This window comes from Nelumbo lutea, chromosome 3 (genome assembly GCF_056320005.1).
Source record: "Nelumbo lutea isolate HS-2025 chromosome 3, American lotus-T2T, whole genome shotgun sequence".
Taxonomy (NCBI): Eukaryota; Viridiplantae; Streptophyta; class Magnoliopsida; order Proteales; family Nelumbonaceae; genus Nelumbo; species Nelumbo lutea.
The window spans coordinates 19,849,554-19,864,872 of NC_142686.1; the positions used below are offsets into that span (position 1 = coordinate 19,849,554).

At 40.0% G+C, this 15,319-nt stretch overlaps 1 pseudogene across 1 annotated transcript; it reads left to right on the forward strand.

Moving 5' to 3' along the window:
- The first annotated feature begins 3,758 nt into the window (after nt 1-3,758).
- Nucleotides 3,759-5,868, forward strand: LOC148863403 (flavonol 3-O-glucosyltransferase UGT89B1 pseudogene; annotated as a pseudogene). Its single transcript, XR_016110788.1, has one exon. The product of XR_016110788.1 is annotated as a flavonol 3-O-glucosyltransferase UGT89B1 pseudogene (transcript).
- Nucleotides 5,869-15,319: the final 9,451 nt, after the last annotated feature.

Sequence of the window (15,319 nt, forward strand, 5' to 3'; positions counted from 1 at the left end):
ATGAGTAAAGTTATATGATACAATTTTATATCTAAGTATCGCGCATGCATATTGATTGTAATCTTTTTTTCCATATATATTATTAAAATATATATTTTATATAAAATTTGTGACTATCTCAACCTTAATTTTATTGTGATAAAATATTTGTAGGACTTATAGGAGTTTTTATAATGTATCTAAGTGTATTCATATCTTTTCACCCATCCATACATTTCCAAAGTGTACCTATATTTGTGTGGGTAAGATACTCCATATTAGATACCATTGTTTTGAACTTTGCACTTGGCTTGGTGTGGAAGATCCATTTTACCACATGAAGGCATCAATTTAGGAAAGGCTTGTGGAAATACAAGGATGCTATAAGCCTCTAAACCTTGCCTTTACACCAACTGAGATTGATGGTGGCTTAGTTGGTGGGATCATTTGCTAGTTGTAGCGGTGATTCAGGATGAATTGGGATCTGCTCTTCATAGCCACATCCCACCATATATTGGGAATATCTCCCCCTGAATAATAAATACAAGTATGGAAGATGTTCCTGAAGCGCAGTTAGTACATGCTGTGAGGTCGGTGTGAGGAGTGCTCTATGAGGAGTAGATCCCGACTTAAATTTTGTTAACACCAAGTTTGGGGGCTTATGGATAGACTTGCTCATAGGCCAGGTCAAGTCAAGTTCAGGTAGGGTTGTTCATCAAACTGATGAAACCACCCAATTCGACCCAAGTTGGTTGGTTTTCTAATTATTTTGGTCGATTTCAGTTCAGCTCTTATGCTAACTTGAAAGGTTGTGTTGGTTTTAGTTTGGCCATTTGTAGACTAACCAAAACTGACCCAACCCAATCATAGATACATATTAATATTTTATGTTTTAAATTTATATTTTTTAATATGAGAAAGTGGGAAAATTCCCATATTTACTAGTTTAAAGTATTTTATATTGTAGTTTTTTTAATTTCTGTTTTTAATAATACCCTTACAATTGTTTAAATTTAAATTTAAATATTTTAAAATGACCGACCAAACCAATACAACCAGAGTTGGCTAGTTTTCACCACTGGTTGGTCGATTTTGGGTGACCAACTCTCTAACCTAACCAGGTCAGTTTGGTTGGATAAACAGTTTGGAACCAAACTGAACCGACCCGTGAACACCCCTAAGTTCAGGTCAGGTTTTGCCTCTATATTAATAGAACATGATCTGGCGCGAACCTGAGCTTGACTTGACCATCGGTCCTAGATCTTGGTTATAAATCTGACCATCATATAAAGCTTTTAGGCAAGAAGATTTTTTAGTTAACAACACTAATTTAATTATGTTAAACAACCTCAAAACCCAAAAACACAAAAAGATCTCACTATATATTGTTGGGAAATGAGAAGGGGAACAAAGAATTTATTATATAAAATATATATTTTTATCATATTATGTGGCTTTGCCGAAGCCCACAGGCCTAAAATCATGCCCAAGCCCGGCAAAGAATGGGCTGGGCTAGGCTGATCCATTGGGCTCCCCCACCCATGAACAGGTCTAGTTATGGATGTGGGAGGTGGGCTGGGCTGCCTTTTTGAGAGCCTCTTTTATACTCTACCAAAAAGGGTAAATTACAAATTACTTCCTACTTTGTACTTTAGGGGTAGAAATAATTACCTCCCTAAACTTTCATTTGCAACAAAGACCCTCTTGAACTTTCAGATTTTAACAAAGACCCCTCTCTGTTAAGAGGTTGCTTGGGATCAATGCGTTTCATGACTGTTCCGTTTTTGTTGATGTGTCATGCCTGCCACATCATTAAATAAACATAATCGGTAAAAAACGACAATTAGTAGTCTTGTTTTTTAAGAAAACGTTTTGTAATAATTAGCTCTGGGATTTGAGAAAGAAAGGGTTTCTTGAAATGCTAAATTTTTGTTTCTTGAATCACATTAGTGACATGGTGCATTGGAATTTGAAAAAGCTGACCACTTTTTGAGATGTCAAACATAGAGGTGTAAATCAGGCCATGCCACCTGTGGCCCGACACGATGGTCTGGGCCGTGTCACCCGTAGCCCATGTGCCAACATGGCCTAGCCTGCGGCCTAGCCCGGCACGACTCATACATATCATTTATATATTTTTATATAATATATTATATTATATAAATTATAATTATATAATAATATATAGTATATAATATATTAATAAAATAAACAATTGTTTTCAATTTTATTATACTAATTTATTTAATTATTGTATATATAAGCAATTGTATACATCAAAATTCATATAAAATTAAAGTTTTAATTTTTTTCATTTTTAAATAGGCAAAAATAGATTTGGCCCGGTCCATGGCCTGATTTGGCCCAAAGCTTGGCCCACGGCACAATACGGGCCCGCATGGGCTTGGGCCGTGTTGAGCCAACCCCCCAAGTTATCCCAAGGGAGGGCGACACGAGTTGTTTTACATAGTTCTCATTATAAATATATTATAATATTAAGCAAAAATCACTTTAAATGTCTAGTCAGTTTATATCCTTTTTTTTTGTATTTCTTATAAAAAAAAAAAAACAAATGAAATGAATCACATGTAAATTAGGACCCACTTATGAAAAAGAACGGTTGTGAAATGCACCGGTCCCAAACGTCCTCTAAGTTAGTGATGAAAGAAGTTAATTTACCAAAACACCCATTCGAGAAACTTCTATAAAATTGAAATTGCAACAAGAAACAAGAAACTTATATAAAATCATGGAATTGCAACAAACACAACATGCAAATAATTTTATCAAGTAAATCAATAACAAATGAAAATTGAAAAATGCTAAAAAATCGTTGAAAAAGGGTAATTTGGAAAATTAGAATAGTTTAAACAATCACATGGAAAATTAATGGAATGCTAACATAGGAATCCTTAAAAGTTTAGGGGGTAATTGCCACTACAGTGTAATAATATGTGCTTTATAAAAAAAAAAATGTAGGGATATTATCTAAAACTCATCATAAATTTTTTTAAGTTTCTCCTAAATTTACCATGTTTTCAAAATATCCAAAGAGTCCCCTATCATTGAGTTTTGATGCCCAAAATTTACATTTTCTTAAGATTTCCATTAAATCACCATTAGTGACCATTAATAGAATTTGTCCATGTAAGCATATAAGTATTTTACATGACCAAAATACCTTTGAATGACCAATCAAATTTATCAAATGTTTTTGTGACAAAATTACCGCTGACCCGCACCCAGGTCCACACTAGGCCCACAAAATTTAGAGTTGGGCCTAGGCCTGAACTTCAAGTTGGGCCTAAGTCTCTTTTTTTGGTAGAAATGTTGGGCGTAGGCTTGAAGTAATTTTGTCATAAAAATATTTTATAAGGTTGACCAACCATTTTAGGGATAGTTTAGTTATGTAAAATACCTAAATGCTTACATGGACATCATTTCTATGTTGGTTTTGGGTCTTGTTCATTTACAATTTTATAATTTATTCGGATATGTACACTTACTCATGTAAATGGTTTCTAAGTAACATTTTGATTCATGTTCTTTTTACTTTTAGATAAATAATATAATTATTTTTTTATTTATAAAAGGTATTGTTAAAATGAACAAATTTATCACATTATATGTTATAATTTTTTCTATAACATAAATACAATTTTACCTAGATAAATAAAACTCTCTTTACCGTAGTGAATTTTAAATAATATATCCCAAAAAATTATAAGATTCCATTTCACATATTGTTTCTTTCTACACGTGAAACTTCTCGCACACATTCCCGATTCGGTTCTACGAGGATCAAATCCGAATTCCAACATATGTGGCCGAACCGCCGAAGTCGAATAAGATGACCCGCTAGGAGCTAATCGATAAGTTTGTGAGGCTGTTAACATCTAGCGCCTACCATAGCACGAGACGGGATCTGTTCCTCACAAATGGGCGCCTCACATGCACATCCACCGTGCGGAAGATGTTCCTATAAGGCGCCAGATTTGAGAGCAGATCCGGTCTCCTATAGCACCATTTGCTTTGCGCTAAAAAAAATCAAGGCCTTTGATTTGAGCCCCCGATTTATTGCTGTGGCCCCGTCAAGATGTCAATAAATCAAGGGCTACAGGACAAGGTGGAGGCGTGGAGCGGCTGAAGCCACACCCATAAATCAAAGGCTCTGATTTATTACGAGTCAATGCCCAAGTCCTATAGCCTACAGGACAACTGGACAATAATTATTTTCCCTCTTTCTGTTCCTTACGCCCCTCTGTCTCTCTTCACCGACAAGATGTCGACGAATCCCTCCGGGAGTGGAGCACACATACTAGTATTTCCTTTTCCTGCGCAGGGTCACATGCTACCGCTTTTGGATCTCACCCACCAGTTGGCCATTCGTAGCTTAACCATCACCATACTCGTCACAGCCAACAACCTCCCCTTTCTACATCCTCTTCTCTCCAAACACCCATCCATCCAAACCCTCGTCATCCCTTTCCCCCATCACCCATCTCTTCCCCCCGGCGTCGAGAACGTCAAGGACATCGGAAACCGCGGCAATACTCACATCATAAGCGCCCTTTCTGCACTTTCCGATCCCATCACCCAGTGGTTCAACACTCACCCTTCCCCACCCGTAGCCATCCTCTCTGATTTCTTCCTCGGTTGGACCCAGCACCTCGCTTGTCGCCTGGGTGTACCTCGGATTGCCTTCTACTCCTCCGGCGCATTTTTAGCCTCTATTCTCGACGTTCTCTGCCCGAAACTCGGAACTATATATCCCTCCTCATCTCCCATCTCCTTCCCCATCCTCCCACATTCCCCTTCCTTGCCTTACAACCACCTTCCCTCTATAATCCGTCTCTACAGGGAATCGGATCCCGACTGGCAGATCGTCAAGGATGGCATGATCGCAAATTCCTCGAGCTGGGGTTGCATTTTGAACACGTTCGATGCGCTGGAGGGCGTACATCTAGATCACCTGAAGAAGGCAATGGGTCACCACCGTGTTTGGGGTGTGGGCCCTCTGGCTATGATGGAAGGTGCTGGTGCTGGACCTGACGAACGAGGTGGGCCCAGTTCGGTGCCACTTGCTGATGTGCTGGAATGGCTCGACCGTTGCCCGAACGAGTCCGTGCTTTACGTTTGTTTTGGTAGTCAGGTGCTGCTGCCGAAACGACAGCTGGAGGTTTTGGGAGCCGGGTTAGAACGAAGTGGGGTCAGATTTATTTGGACCGTTAAGATGACGATGTCGGGACAGGAAGCAGACGATCGCGAGGTTATCCTTAAGGAGATCGAAGATCGGGTGGCGGAGAGAGGTTTGATTATAAGGGGATGGGCCTCACAAGTCCCAATACTGAACCATCGAGCCATGGGCGGGTTCCTGACCCACTGCGGGTGGAACTCGGTGATGGAAGGGATTACGGCAGGGGTGCTGTTGCTAACCTGGCCGAGAGAAGCTGACCAGTTCGTGAATGCCAAGTTGATGGTTGAGGACATGGGTGCGGCAGTGAGGGTGGTCCATGAGGTGGGCATTGATGCCGTCCCTGACCCGGATCAACTCGCTAAAATCATATCCGATTCATTGAGCGTGAACCGGCCCGAGAGAGTCCGAGCTAGGGAGCTGTGCTCCGAGGCTTTTGCTGCAGTCAAGGAAGGTGGGAGTTCTTCAAGGGCGTTGAATGGGTTAATGGAGGAATTACGTCAACTTCAGCGGAGGACTACAGGCCTCAGCTAGTGCTTCTGGTATTAATATCAGAGAGGTAAAAGGAATAAATTAGTTAGGAATTATCTTGGGTGGTGAATGACATGGTGTATGAGTGATCGTTATCTGTTTTTTGCTGTATGACCATATATATGGTCTTCGTCTATCTAGAAAGGGAACCAGATTGATCGTTATTTCAGAAGTGGCAACCATTATACCACACTGGTATTGTGGTATATTCAATAAAAATTCTCAGGCCGGCCCAACCCATGAGAAATTTTATTGAATGAAAGATAAAAATTGTGTGAGTTTCATTGTTCACTCAGGAGTCAGGCCGGAGGTATTCTTCCTTCGTTGTGTTGTGCGATGAGACAACCTACGCCTTCATGGTTTGATGCAATGTATAGTAGGAATTCTCTTAGGGCCTGTTTTATCTGTTCGAAGGCCTTTTTATGGTTGATAGTTTAAATTAAAGAAACAACAAGAAGAATAGAGAAAATAGATATGAGGGGAGTCGACTTCAGTGTATTGGAGCACTGAAGTTAATGGTATTTATAAGCTTACCAAAATTCAGATTCTGTATTGGAGAGAGCCACAGTATGTAGCTTCTTAGAGCTCCAACTTATGACGTGGCGACCCAAATAGATTGCAAAGCCACCTGTAAACCGGCGATCATCTGGACAGCTTGCCCAGTCAACATCCGTGAAGGCATTCAGCAGAAGGGAAGTAGAGGATGAAGCAAAATGCAGGCTATGATCTAGAGTTCCCTTAAAATAACACAAGATGTGTTTGACAGTAAATCAATGTTCATCAGTCAGGGTTTGAAAAAACTGACAGACCTTGTTAACTGAAAAGGAGATATCCGACCTAGTGAGGGTGTACTGCAGTGCACCAACTATACTCTGGTACTCAGATGGATTTAAGAGAGGTGTGCCAGATGTCCTGCTTAGCCAAGTAGATGCTACCATTGGAGAGCTACAGGGTTTTGCTCTATCAAGTTTGGTACGATGCAACAAATCTAGAATGTTCCATTTCTACGAGAGATCAAGACAATCAGAGGTCCATTGCGCCTCGATCCCAAGAAAATAATGCAATGTGCCAAGGTCCTTGACAGGAAACACTACAAAAATCTGCTGAAGTAGAGAAAAAATAGTAGACGGAGAATTGCCAGTAACAATGATATCATTGACATACACCAAGGTGTACACAATAATAAACGTATTCTTGTAAATAAATAAGGAATGATCAGCCACAGAATTGTGAAAACCCAATTGAAGAAGAGTGGAAGTCAGACGAGAGTGCCAAGCACGAGGGGCCTACTTGAACCCATACAAGACCTTCTTCAGCTTGTAGACATAATCTGGGTAGTCAGGGTGTTTGAACCCCTTGGGTTGTCGAACATAGATGTCCTCTACTATAAGACCATGGAGAAAGGCATTGTTGATGTCTAGTTACCGAACATATCACCGATGAGTAATAGCAAGAGCTAAAATGGTATGAACTGTGACGGGTTTGACTACCGGACTGGCCTTGTACCGCTCCAGAGAACCATCTGATTTCCTCTTAATTTTATATACCCATTTAGTACCAACTACGTTCATGGAATGATGATAAGGCACAAGATCCCATGTTTGATTCCTCAAAAGAGCATCGAACTCTAGTTGCATAGCCGATCTCCATTGGGGAGATCTGGTTGCTTCTTTATAGGAGTGGGGCTCCGTGTCGAAAGAGATTGAGTTGAGTAAAGCGATTGGAATGAGATATTGTGTGGTTAGATGAGATCGAGCAGGTAGAGTGCCATCCATAGAATGTGTAGTCATGGAATGCTGTCGGATGGGTGGTGGTACAGTTGGTGTGTGAACCAACAAGTCCTCCATCGTATGAAAGTGGGGCTGCCTATGGACAGGAGCTTGGATGGGAGAAGAGTTCTCAACTGAACTGGAAGTGGTGTTTTCAGGTAATGGTGCTGCGGTTGGCGGCGAAACTGAGGGAGGAGATACCTGTTGGGGAGATGTCGGAATATGTGAAGGTACATGTAGATAGAATCCCGATTGATCTGTACTAGTGGACGACGGAGCTGGAGGAATTCTAAGAAATAATCCTTCATCGAATACCACATGGTGGGCAATGAAGTCTCGACCTGTCGATGGGTGAAGGCATCTGTACCCTTTATGAGAGTGACTATAGCCAAGAAAGATGCACTGCAAAGAGCGGTACTGAAATTTGTGGGCATTATATGGTTGTAGGAGAGGATAACAAGCGCATCCGAAACACCATAGCATAGAATAGTCAGGGTTTTTCTGAAACAACATCTGAAAAGGAGATGAACCTTGCAAAGTGGGAGATGAAAGTCGATTAATCAAGTATACGACTGTCTCAGCTGCATCAGCCTAGAAGGAGAAGGGGAGCTTGGAGGTAGCCAGTAGAGCGAGAGTGGATTCAATTATGCGGCGATGCTTTCTCTCAATTGTACCATTTTGCTCATGTGTGTGTGGACAGGACACCCAATGAGAGATACCCTGTGAATCAAGATAGAAGAGAGCTTGTGATACTCCCCCTCCCTAATCAGATTGAAAAACACAAATTTTGCTGTTGAAAAACAATTCAACATGTCGCTTGACTTTTAAAAAGACCTCAAAAACACCAGATTTTTGTGCTAAGGGATATATCCAAGAGAATTTGGAATAATCATCAAGAAATAACATATAATAAGAATACCCTTTATTAGACTTAATTGGGGAAGGACCTCACACATCAGAAAAAATTAATTTCAATGGACTCTGAGACCTAGACGAAGACAAAGGCAAAGAGAATCGATGACTCTTACCCATTTGACAAGATTTACAAACAAACAAACTAGAATTTTGACCAGTATATGGTAGGCCATACTGAGAAATGACTTGTTGGATGATATGAAGTGTTGCATGACCAAGACGCCAATGCCAACCTTGAAGGTTTGTCCATTCGCCAACAAGAGCAGACAATGCAATTGTCGAGTTGTGTGAAATGGTTGTTGTTGATGGGAAGCAATACAACCCTCCTCTTCTGACTCCTTGAATCAAGATTTTTCTCGTATAGTCCTTGACAAAACAACAGTCATGGTAAAACTCAAAAAATATATCATTGTGCTTTGTAAACTTGCTAACGGACAATAAATTTTTGTAGATTGCAAGAATGTGACATATATCATTCAATGTGAAAGCATGTTGATTATAGAGAAGAGATGAAGAACTAGTGTGTTTTATTTCCAAACCTTGGCCGCTACCCATCTGACCTGATTTGAACCCAGATATTCTGACCGATTTTGGATGTTATCAACACCGAATGTTATATGATGTGTTGCGCCATAATCCGGATACCATGTTGGATCAAACGAAGAGTTACCATTGTTGTAGGAAGGCGTAGTAAGACTATTGTAGGCAGTGGGTTCATAATTTTGATCATTGTTATTGGTGAAATTATATTTCGCCTTCCTACAGGTGAGTGCACCATGTCCTGGTTTGTTGCAGACCTGATAGATAATCGGGGGTGCCTTACCTCGTCCACCATTAAAGAGTTGATTCCGGTTGTGATTATGTTGTGGATTAAAGTTTTGAAAATTTTGTTGTTGACCTCTCCCTCGACCTTTACCGCAGTCGTACATATTCTGATATTGTTTTTGCTAATTTTGGAAACTTGTATTATTTTTCGGTTTCACTCCAGCTACATTAGCAGCCGATGAAGTACCCAAGTTGGACAAGATGAGTCCTTGCTCTTCGACCCAACTCTCATGGTTCAGAAGAGAGCTAATAATATCATGCACACCTAGGGTATGCTCATCTGACTTGTTGGTTATAGTAGTCACAATAGACTCATATTCATTCCCTAACCTAACTAGATTATACAAAACCAAATCAGATTTATGAACAAGTTCAGCAACAATAGACAAACTGTCTACTATGGATTTTGCTTTTTGAATGTAAGCAGAAATAGATAGATACCCCTTCTTTAAACTATGCAACTGCTTCCTAAGTTGTAGAATACAAGATCTAGCATGTGTTGAATAAGAAATAGCAAGAGAGCACCATATCTTTGCCGAAGTAAAAAATTCTACAACTTGGGCCATGACGCCCTCAGTAAGAGAAGAGATTAACCACCTCAGACCAAGTTGATCAGTATCATACCATTTGACATATTCTGGATTCAATATACACCCTTTGCTTGTTGGATCAGGTATCATCTCTAGTGGAGATTGATTTTTCCCTTCAACAAGATCCATCAGATGGTGATGTCAAAGTATAGGAAGAAACTACATACGCCACAACAGGTAGTTGTCATTGCCTAGCTTGATGGGGAGATAGTGCGTCACATTCTAAAGAGATGGAATCAAAGATGTCGATCCTGAAATATTCAAACCAGCATCCACATTGGTTCGGCTGCCATTGATTCCTTGAGAGAAATCCTTTGGCTCTGATACCAAGTTTAAACTAAAGAAACAACAAGAAGAATAGAGAAAATAGATATGAGGGGAATTGACTTTAGTGTGTTGGAGCATTGAAGTTAATGGTATTTATGAGCTTCAATGAAGAGTTTGGATCATACAGTGACATGTACAAGATAACAATAGAAAACTAGATAGAGTACAAGATGGATCATCTTGATCCTAAGTTATATTCCTTATCCTTATCTTTCTCAAAGTCCATACTGGTTTTGGATTGGTTAGGAGTTCTGTATCTGTTAGGATAATCTCCAAGATGATTATCTCCAATATTGATGATTGTTCGAATCACACGACTAGGGTACTTGGTTGCTCATCTAATTTCACTTTTTTGAGCAAAGATTCATGATCAAGATCATCTTGTTTTTATTGCATTCAAAAGGAGGTGGTGGGGGTGAAGATGGATCATCTATCACGCGTGCATGCACTAATCTCCAAGTCTAGTGTAAGTGCCCCTCTTGGGCTCGCGGTAGGTGTGTTGCCTTCTATCTACTCCATATGCTTCCTACCACAACTTCTGCTATTGCGGGGAAGGTTTGTGTTGTTGAGAGGTTAGGGCTGCGACAATTCTCGTTGTCCTTTCCGCACACCTCCATAGCTGGTCAAAGTTGGCTAGCTTAATGTTCTCTATCCCGATTCGGTAGGCAAGTTGCACCCCTCAGATATATTATTCCACGAAGTCTTTCTCCATGGTGTGTTCGTCGAACATGATGAACCATTTGGTCATGATGAGACGTCACACTAGTGTGAGCCATTTGGGCAGAAGTTTCTTGGCCAGCTCCTCCCACGAGTCTAGAATTTGGCATCAGACTCACAAATCAAGAGTGTGCTGGCCTAGTCAGAGACTGAGAGTTCTTGGACATTAAGGTTCTAATCGAGGATGAAGGGACCCAGAGAATCTTCAAACATGCTCTTGAGGGCTCCTTTTTTGCCCATTGTATAGGGGCCATTGCTGGGGCAGGTAGATCAGGTAAGGTCTATGAAGGATTCTCCTGGAATAAGGCTTTTTGAGGGCAATAGAGGCATGGGTCTTGCTCTGGCTAGCCTCTATCAAGGTTTGGACATATTCATGGAGCTCAGTCTTGCTCATAGGTGCTTTAGGAGTGTGGTACCTCCCATTTTCCATGACTACTAGGGCTAGCATGGAAAAGTGGGAAGTTTAGCTCGTATTCCTTATCGAGAAGGCAGAATTATGGATATTGTAGGCCTAGGGTTTGGGTACAATGGCTTGAAGATGGACGATAGGTCGGGTGGATTAGCCAACTAGGGTGAACGGTGCGATTTCCGATGCAACTTAGGGGTGATCATGGGTTGGGCCAGGCTTTGCACTTATGATAAGGGCTATAGCTTAAGCCCGGGCCTGGCTCGACCCGGGGTTCCAGGCCTGAAACATAAGCCTTAGCCCTAGTTTATACGGGTCCGGGCCGGGTCGGGCCTGATTTTGAGCCAATGTCTCTCATATATAAAACATTAAACATCTATATATTAAATGACATAATATGCATATAAATTTATTTTATACATTATATAATATAAAATATTACATATAATATAAATTATACATGTCATGTTATAATATTTATATATAAAATAACATGTATACATATGTATACATTATACACAAAATGTGCAAGTTTAAATATATGCGGGCTGGGCTTGAAGTATTAAGACCAAGCCCGGACCTAAAATTGCGGGCCCGATGTGGGCCCGGGCCTGGGCCGTGCCTGAACACAAAACCCAGGCCCAAGCTCGGAATTTCCGAGCCGGGCTGAAATGATCACCCCTAGTGCTACTGTTTGTGGTTCAGACATTGGAGGAGTTGTAGCATCTCCTTCATCTTTGCTTGCTCCAATCAATCAATGCAATCGAACTTTTGGAGAGGCACCTACATTGACATTAGATTAATTAGGGCAAAATACAAAAGCTTCCCTTGTGGTTTCTGACAATTATAACCTCCACAATAATTTCATTGTAATAAATATCTTCTCTCAACTTTTAAGAAACTCGACAAAAACCTCACTTTCGTCATTGACCTAGATAGAAAATGTTATTTGATGCATAACTTTTTAAAATACTGATTTTACCCTTTTATTACTATCCCAAATGGAAAATGTCACTAACCACCCGTGCGGCAAAAGCATTGGCTTCACCGCTTCTGCCAAGATCAAGGCAGGTCTTCGCCTTATTCCTTCTCATTGGCTTGGCCAGGCTTTACTCAGACCTAGATATGTTTCTTCCTCACCGGACCAGCCGGAAAACCCAAACACTTCCTTGTTGGCTTGTCTCAGCCCAAAAAGAAAAAACTTGCATGTCGTCTCTCTGCCATTATAAATGCCATTAATGTCTGTAAGCTTCCTCTTGAACTCCTTTGCCGAGAGAACAAATCTACATCCTCATTTCCTCTGCCTTGTCCATACTGTCCTATTTCTCTTTGCATTTGCTTTACTCTCCTGGGTTGAGTAAACACGGGTAACAAATGTACTTCCTCATTTTCTCTCCTTCCTCAATAGAAGAAAACAGACTTGTCAAATGTACTTCTCTGTTTCCATATATTAAATACAAGAAAGTTTTAAATATTTATAAGTGACTGAGAGACAGGTTAGTTGCAATCTTAAATCTTGTACAGCTGTCTTGCCAGGTTTGCATATTTTAGTTTTAATTGCCTAACTGCCGTATCTCCTTGCTAACAATGGTCTCACCCAACGACTAACTAGTTGAATCCGTACTCACTCACACTTGATTACAACAACACTGAGGAAGGAGAGAAATATGTGGAACACGGACTCCGCAAGTTCTTCTATACGCGTCTACCTGAGGTCATGCCCACCATAAATAGTTTCTTCTCTTCTACAGACTAAATAGGCTAAAGCAGTAAAGCACAAGCACAATTTGAGAGTTCATATCAATCAATTTGCGTTTTTATTGACTTGAAAGTAATAGCCATGTATTATTATTACTTTTCCAACTCTAAAAGATAATGGAGTAACTTAGTTCCATATTTCAATTTTTAAACATATGCCTTGATCCTTTGTTCTCCTCGCTCTCTCTCTCTCTCTCTCTCTCTACAAATAACTCTTGCCTATCTATTAGATGTGTAATATTCATATTTAGAACACTCTTTTATGTGATAACTTAGAAGAAAGAAATAAGAGGTTGCACTAGCGTCACTTGGCAAAACTAACATGGTAAATTCGTTGTTTGAAATCCAAAAGCGCTTCAATTTTTCCTATACTATCAACGTTTCAGAGCCACACTACTACAACCTCAAAGGCCAAAAGAGCATTGGTGAAGGGAAGCACATTTCTATGATCAAAGTACCCAAACTTCAATTCCATATTGCCATGATTAGCTCTGATGAAGCTTTAGTATATATTTGGCATTGATGCTGCAGATTGCTGCTGATGTGTGGGTTGGAAGTACCATTTTCTGAGAAAACGGTGTCTTTTTTTTTTTTTTGAAAATGTTGCTGCTAGGTAGGACATTTCCTAGAGCAACAACAACACCTTCTATTTGGTACCAGTGCTTCATATCTGTTTTTAGCATTGATACTCATTATAGGAAGTCCACATCACTGCCACATCATGTCCTCGTTGGCAGCAATGAGTTCCAATATGAGAAAACGTCAAATTCGGCATTACTCTAAACCACACCTTCTTGATTTCCAAGGCGTGTCTTGGAGCACCGTTTTTATGGAAAACGATTCCAAACATATTGATGTTTCCTAAAGCACCGTTTTTTTTTTTAATTGACATGGCGTTGATGTATTCCCATTTTCTGGAGCAACAACATTAATGCCAAACAAACGCTTAGTTAAGGAAGATGCCAAAATTGCAACTATGCCTTCAAAGTCCAAACCATATAATTCTTTCTTAGCCACTATCTCAAATCCTCTGAACACTAAACAGAATTTTGAATGGCAACACCTAGATAAGCAATTTCCTAGGATCCAAATAGTTTATACAACTACGTCAGAATCATTGTTTGGTAAGTATCCGCATCTCTGTTCCTAATACAAGTTTTAGGTTTGAAGTCAAGAGTAAAGACAATGCTCTAATAAGAGACAAAGAGCCATCTTCTAGTTTGGTATTGATTACAATGACTAACTGGCCAATTCCCGTTGACTTTATCAATTACCATCAGAGCCCTAATCGCCTTTTTTAAGTTCCAAATAAAATACGAAGCAAAATTGCTGATTAGCAGTTAGCCCTGAAGAAAGCACATGCTAACAGATTAAACGGAGGTGATGCCAAATGGATTGAAGATTCTGAAATTCTAAAAGTGCAGATGTGTGACATCAATGATAAAGGTATTCCAATACACCTTTTGGATGGCAGTTGTTTGGACTTAAGTGGGAGAAAGAATTTGTTCAAATGAAAATGAACAAATTCATCTGAGGATCCCCTCTTATGAGAGTGGTTTGATGGCCATAGTTGTAGCCAGACCTGTTCGTGGGCTAGGCTTCAGGCATGACTTTACACTATGTCGGGTTTGGGCTTCGGGTTGGGTCCATTCAAATTTTGGCAAAAGCCCAGCGAGAGACCGGCCCATGAACAGGTCTAATTGTAACTAGCTAGTGCTTATTCGTTAGCAGAAATGAGGGAAATTGGGAGATGTTAGTCATAGCAAATATGGTATTTTATGATTTATTTAAATGACGTCCTAGGGTAATTTTGTAAATATATATGTTTTCCGTCTACGTCAATAACAGAAGGGAGGTTTTTCTTCACAAAAATTCAAGGGATGTATTTATTTCGACGAAACTATAGGATGATTGTCGAAACTTTAGGGGAGGTTTATGAAGAAGGAGATATACCTTGAGAGACCAAGAGATAAGAAAATAACGGTGGCCTGACTTGATACTATAAATGATTGGAGAATAATTCGGAGTCGGAAAATCTCATGTCAGTTGATGTGTTGGTGTGAGTATTTATATACAGATTGTATTTTGATCACAAAATTTGAAAACAAGACCAAAACAGTTATCAGTCTTGACTTGATTTGTAACTGCTGGATCTTCCATTGGTCGAGTTCGTTTGATAGTCCAACTAAAACAGTTAATTATCCATAACCAGTGAAAACTAAATTCTATTTGTCTGAATCTGAGAGTATTGATTCGTACCTGTAACGTCCAACTTGACCCAGGTCAGAGAAGTTAGTGTGGAGTGAAC